Genomic DNA, 6,142 nt, shown 5'->3' with positions numbered 1-6,142 from the left:
AGGGCTCAGTCCTTTGGATGTTAATCCAACTGGGCCAGTGCACCTAAATAATATCCTCCTCAACCCATCGGTCTCTGATTCCTTCTCAATCCCACTACAGCCAAGTCCCATAGTTTGTAACACAGTGTTTCTCTTTCCCACTTATGAATTTATCAATGATCCCTCATAGTTTTTATACTCTCCTCATCTTCTACTCAGATTGATAGGTTAAGCCAAATCCTTTCCCAAGTGAAGAAGTCTCACAAAGAGATTTGACTCCAAATCTGTTTGGTGCTAGTCCCATAGATGACTAGGTTCAGTAAAGGAGGCTGTAGCAGACAGAGATTAACCAGAAAGACGTGCACATGCTTGGGGACCCAGTGGTGGCCAAAGCTGTGGTTGAGAAATGTGAAGGCAGGGATGTAGAAAACCAGGATGATGCCAATGTGGAAGCCACAGGTACTCAGAGCCCTGTGCTGGGCATCACAAGATGGAAGATGAAAGACAGCATGAAGGATAAGGCCATAGGAGATGCCAATGAGGATAGAATCCAGTTCCATGACCAGCAGAGCCACAGTCAGCCCATAGGACAATATTGACAGTGATATTGGCATAGGCCAGTCAGGCAATGACCATGTGCTCACAGTGTGTGTCAAGACACAGTGACCACAGTAGGAGAATCACCTCAGCAAGAAGATAAAGGAGGAGACAATAGCCACACTACACAATATCCTAACAAGGCAAATCCTACCTATGACAGCATGGTTGAGAGTGGTTGTAAATCTGAATGGGTTACAGATAGCCACATATCGATCAATGACCATGGAAAGAAGGACTGAGGACTCCAGAGCATAGATAGAATGGACGCAAAACATCTGCGCCAGGCATCCACTAAAGGAAATCTCACCAGCATGGAGCCACAAAATGGCCAGCATCTTGTGCACAGTGGTAGAACTGAGAGCCAGGTCAGCAACTGAGAGAAGGCAAAGGAATGGGAACATGAGTGAATGAAGGGTATTGTTCCTGGAAATGACCAGGATGAGGGTAGCATTTCCAGCCAGTCCCGCCAGGCACATGGCACAAAAAAGGATAGAAATCCAGATAAAGGCAGCCTCCAGCCCTCGAATTCCCATCAAGATAAAAGTTTCATGTAGGCTACCACCACTGATATTGAAGGCTATCAGGATACCCATTTGATGTCAGCAGACGCTGCAGCAACTACTGCAAGATAAAAAATAAACAGCACAGTCCATTATTGTAGCACCTGTTCTCTCTCTAAGGCAAAAGATGCTTCACAGGTGCCTCCATTCAAATACCCATTAAAGAATTATTCTGCTCCCATCACCTTGCTTTGACCATGACTGTGTTTGAGAATCTAACATCTTTCCAAAACGTCTTCTAGATTTTTCTTTCCTGTTTCCCTCTCCCTCTCTAGTGTCTCAGTTAGAAAAAGTGACAGAGGCCAGTGCATAATGTCATCATCCCACAGGACCAAAATCAGCAGTCACATGGAAGGGAAACCAGATGCTTTTTCTTAAAGCGGTGGACACTGCTATTTTCGGCCAGTGAAAATTCCTGGCAGTCCTGTGGGGTCTTGACACTCTGATGATGCATGATGATGGCTCTCGACAAGATATCAGCTGGCTGTCCCCTGCTTCTTCTCTAGCCCAAGGCATACTTTTCTGGGAACAGAATGCAGGGTCACCTGAGGACACTGTGGGACACAGACCTATGGAAGCCTAGATGTGGCACTGAGCACACGTGGGTGCAAGGATCAGGAGATGTCCAGTGATGTTCTCTCATCCACATCCTGTTGGTGCCCTGCAGCCACCTGGCTCCCATAGGGATGGCAGCTGTTCTTGTCCTGGGCCAGCCTTAGGGGAATAGGGGATATGATGTCAGTGATGAGGTTATAGTTGAAAAGCAGACCTGAATGGATGAAGGGAAGGGGATCCCCTGCCTGAGATTGGATTTTTTTTTTTTTAGACAGAGTTTTTTGCTCTGTTGCCCAGGCTGGAGTGCAGTGGCACAATCTCAACTCACTGCAACCTCTGCCTCCCAGGTTTAAGTCATTCTCCTGCCTCAGCTTCCTGAATAGCTGGGATTACAGGTGCATCCCACATGACTGGCTAATTTTTGTACTTTTAGTATAGATGGGATGTCACCATATTGACCAGGCTGGTCTCAAACTCCTGACCTCAAGTGATCCATCCACCTCAGCCTTCCAAAGTGCTGAGATTACAGGCATGAGCCACCGCACCCTGCCAGACTCTGTCTGTTATTTGCTTTAAACAGCAACAGAAACAAAATAAATGTCTTTATCTGGAAACATGTTTCACATCAGCCTGTTCCACTGTTGAAAAATCCTACTATTTGAGTTTGATAAAGGAATACGGCTAAATGGAAAAGACATTGATCCTAAGAGCTAGCCTAGGAAATATTGATTTCAGTCACCTATCTTCCACTAAATTACCATACACTGGCCATGGCCCAGCCAAGGTCTCGAGTCCTTGTTCACACAGGAACAGAATGAAGATATGTATAATTGGTCTACCCCATCTCACCGGGGTCTGAAGGCAGCTTGTACTTCTGAGACCTCAAGGTTGAGAAATCGATGTACATGATTCTAAAAAGACATCATCATGTTCCCCCATATCAAGGTTGAGAAATCAATCTGCCTTTTCTAAAAGTCATCATCATGTTCCCTTCTCAAGGTTGAGAAATCTATCTATATTATTCTAAAAGACATCATTTTCCCCAAGAACTTATAAAGTTTCTCTCAGATAAAGTATTATCTCAACTCAGAGAATCAGAGCTGAGACATGAGAAATCATAAGAAACTAACAGTTTGACTCTAGGTCTGTTAGACTTAACTATTAGATTTAAGGTATTAACATACCTGAAGAGGAAACTTGTCACATAGGAGAAGACATATTTCAACTGTAAAAGCAGAAAACAGTAAGTCTCCAAAGAACTGTGTTGACCACTCCAGGCCAGAGGAGCCCTAGGGTAAAGTCATATCTCTGCAGCAATTATTTTTATGGTGGTGGATGCATCAAACTATCTTATGTTTAAACCATTAACTGCTGCCATATACTTAACCTTTTTTTTTTCTGATTCTAGAATTTTCAATGACTAAAAAATTAGGATTTGGCTGCCTAGAATAACACCTCCAGAAGATGCTGTTAGACATAAGTGACTTGAACATTTAGATCCCTCTGCAATTACCTTGTTCATCATATATTTATATATTTTTTTAAATTGTAATTAGTTTTAACCAGTATATCTAGGGTACAGCCAATATTAAGACTTGATACTTTGTAATTTCTGAGTTTGAAAGAACTTCCCAGCCAGGTGATACTTCATAGACTGAGCCTCATAACTGGCTGGCAGCCAGTCAGACTCAGCATAACTTATATCACACAAGCATTGCTAGCAAAACCAATTCCTCTGAAGATTGCCATTGGGTCATCCCTAGTGGAATCAGATATCCAAATTAAAATTTCTGGCTTTGTTTTAGCAAATGTATTAATGTGTGGCAGGAAATAACATTCCAGGTAACAATTATTCAGAACCACTTTTGCATGTCTCATGGTTCCAGAGATTTTTTTCCCCACATAGACTTCGAGGTGAACCATTTCTTTGTCTCTTCCTCTGTGGATTTTGTTGTCAGTACCTGAATGTCTCCTTCCCAAGCATCACATGATGGCCTTTCCCAGTCCATTTACACACTTGTCTCTCTTAAGGCAGGTGCTCGGTCCACATTACCCACTGAGTTCTTCAGCACAAGAACCATACTTTATCTTTCTGGAGGAGCTGACATCTTTTGAATATTTTACATTGTGTATATATTCCTTTTAGAGTTATAAAATAAAGTAACAATAATCAACTTGCCAATAAACTATTTAAGGAATACAAAAAAAGGAATCTGGACTTTCTGGAGTGAAATAATCCTGGTTTAAATCCCACTGCCATCACTTCATAACCTTCAACAAGTCATTTTCCCTTTTTAAGACTGGGTTTCATCATGTATGAAATGATATTTTCTCAAAGATTTATTTTGAAGATTAAGGAGATTATTCCTAGAAAGTATAGGTCAAGATGCTTGGCACAGAGCAGATGTCTATCAAATATTATTATTTCAATACAAAAAATCTTTGGTACATCATGTGGTCGGGTTGGTAACTGGATTGAACAGAGAACAGATAGGTCTGTCAGGGCTGACCAAAGGTTCAGGGACATTTTTAACAGCAGATGATATGGACAACTCCAAACATACTGGTGGAGAAAGTATGGTATCCAGAAAAACCTTCTGCCAGAAGGGGCATTAGCAACATAATGAAAAAGAAGTTTGCAGCTGCTATCCCCCTAGAGAAACACCAATTTTGTTAACTATCCATAAACAAGAATACCTTTGTCGGAGCCTGGAGTCCAGATAAGAGATTCTAGCACTCCAGTGGAGCAAAAATATTCAAGAGTGGATGCACTGAAGGAGTTCATCACCACTAGACCAGCCATACAAGAAATGCTAAAAAGAGTTCTTCGATTTGAAATGACAGGACTATAATTAGCAACATGAAAATGTATAAAAGCATATAACTCACTGGTAAAGGTAAGTATAAAGTTAACATCAGAATAATGCTGTAATGGTAGTGTGTAACTCACTTTTAATCTTAGTATAAAAGTTAAAGAAACAAATTTTTAAAATATCTATATGATAATTTGCTAATGGATACACAGTGTATTATGTTACAAATTATGACATTGGTAATATAAAATGTGTAGGTGAGGAGAAGTAAAATGGAGAGTTTTTGTATGCAGTTTAACTTAGGTTATCAGCTTAAAATAGATTGTTATAAGATGTTTTATGCAAACTTTATGGTAATTACAAACTAAAAATCTGTAGTAGATACACAAAAGACAAAAATAAAGAGATCAATGCATAGTACTACAAAAGAAACCATCAAATCAAAGAGGAAAACAAGAAGAGAGGAAGAAACAGGAGCTACAATACAGTCAGAAAACAATTAACAAAATAATGATAGTAAGTCCTTGCTTATCAATAATCACTTTAAATTAAATGGATTACATTCTCCAATCAAAACATATAGAGTGACTGAATGGATAAAACAAGATCAAACTATATATTGCCTGAAAAAGACTCACTTTAGCTTTAAGGACATGCATAGGCTGAAAGTGAAAGGATAGAAAAGTTATTCTCCATAAAATTTGTAACTAAAATACAGTGTAGCAGGGTGGCATACTGTAATTTTTTTTAACTTCATATGTTCCTGATACATTAACCTCTCCATGAACAGTCTCTAAGCAACCCACCCCTCACCAAGTTACCAGGTGCACCTGTGTGATAAGGCTGGTTCCTGCCACAAGTTCCTCTTCTTGCCTTCCCTGATTGTGACCTAATGATATTCAAATGTACCAGTAAAATCCCTTCCTGCTTCTTGCTTGTGTAGTCCACATTGACTCTCAATGGAGGTACCTGCCCATGGGTTCACATTCTCTCCTGGCTCTCCTGCTTGATGGAGCCTGCTCCCTAGGACTTCTTCTCATAGGGCCCCTGGCATGGCATGCCTGTGGTTCCCTCTAGAAACTGTGATAATAAATTTTTATCTCATATGCATTTCTGAGTGTGATTTCCATGCCCTGTAATGATTTTTAAAGACCCCACAAAGGGACTTACCGCCTCATTTAAAACACAATTGGCAACAAAAATGGGATCATTCCAAACTCCAGTGAAATGTCCCTCAGAGATGCCCTTTCACCTTTCATGGTTTAATTGCTTATCTAGATTGGGCTCTACTGTTTTTGAGGCCTTTCTACTCTGATGACATTCTTGTGTACTGCCTTGCATGGCTTTGTATTACCTCTTCTGAATACTGCCAAGAATCCCCTTCCTAAAGAAGTGTAGCTCCTGTCCCAATCCCAATAACACACTCCAGGATACTGCATTCCAACTTAATCCCACCAAGAGGGAAGCCTCTTTTGAATTGGCCATGTGATTTGGCTGTTCTTCAGTGCACCTTCAAGTGATTATAATTTGAATATCCCCTGACACTAGGAGTGGAGTTTCCCCCATCATAGAGTCATGGGTGTGTATATTGCTGAATGCCAGCTGGAAAGCTGAGGGAGCCAGTGGGCTGTAGTA

The 6,142-nt window shown here is 40.8% G+C and overlaps 1 pseudogene; it reads right to left on the bottom strand.

Annotated features, from left to right (window-relative positions):
- Window positions 1-239: 239 nt before the first annotated feature.
- Window positions 240-1,172, bottom strand: LOC108538953 (olfactory receptor 52D1-like; annotated as a pseudogene).
- Window positions 1,173-6,142: the final 4,970 nt, after the last annotated feature.

Source organism: Rhinopithecus bieti, unplaced genomic scaffold (genome assembly GCF_001698545.2).
Source record: "Rhinopithecus bieti isolate Rb0 unplaced genomic scaffold, ASM169854v2 scaffold_17182, whole genome shotgun sequence".
NCBI classification, from domain to species: Eukaryota; Metazoa; Chordata; class Mammalia; order Primates; family Cercopithecidae; genus Rhinopithecus; species Rhinopithecus bieti.
Note: the sequence above shows the minus strand (reverse complement) of the source record. Positions and strands in the feature narration are given on the sequence as shown.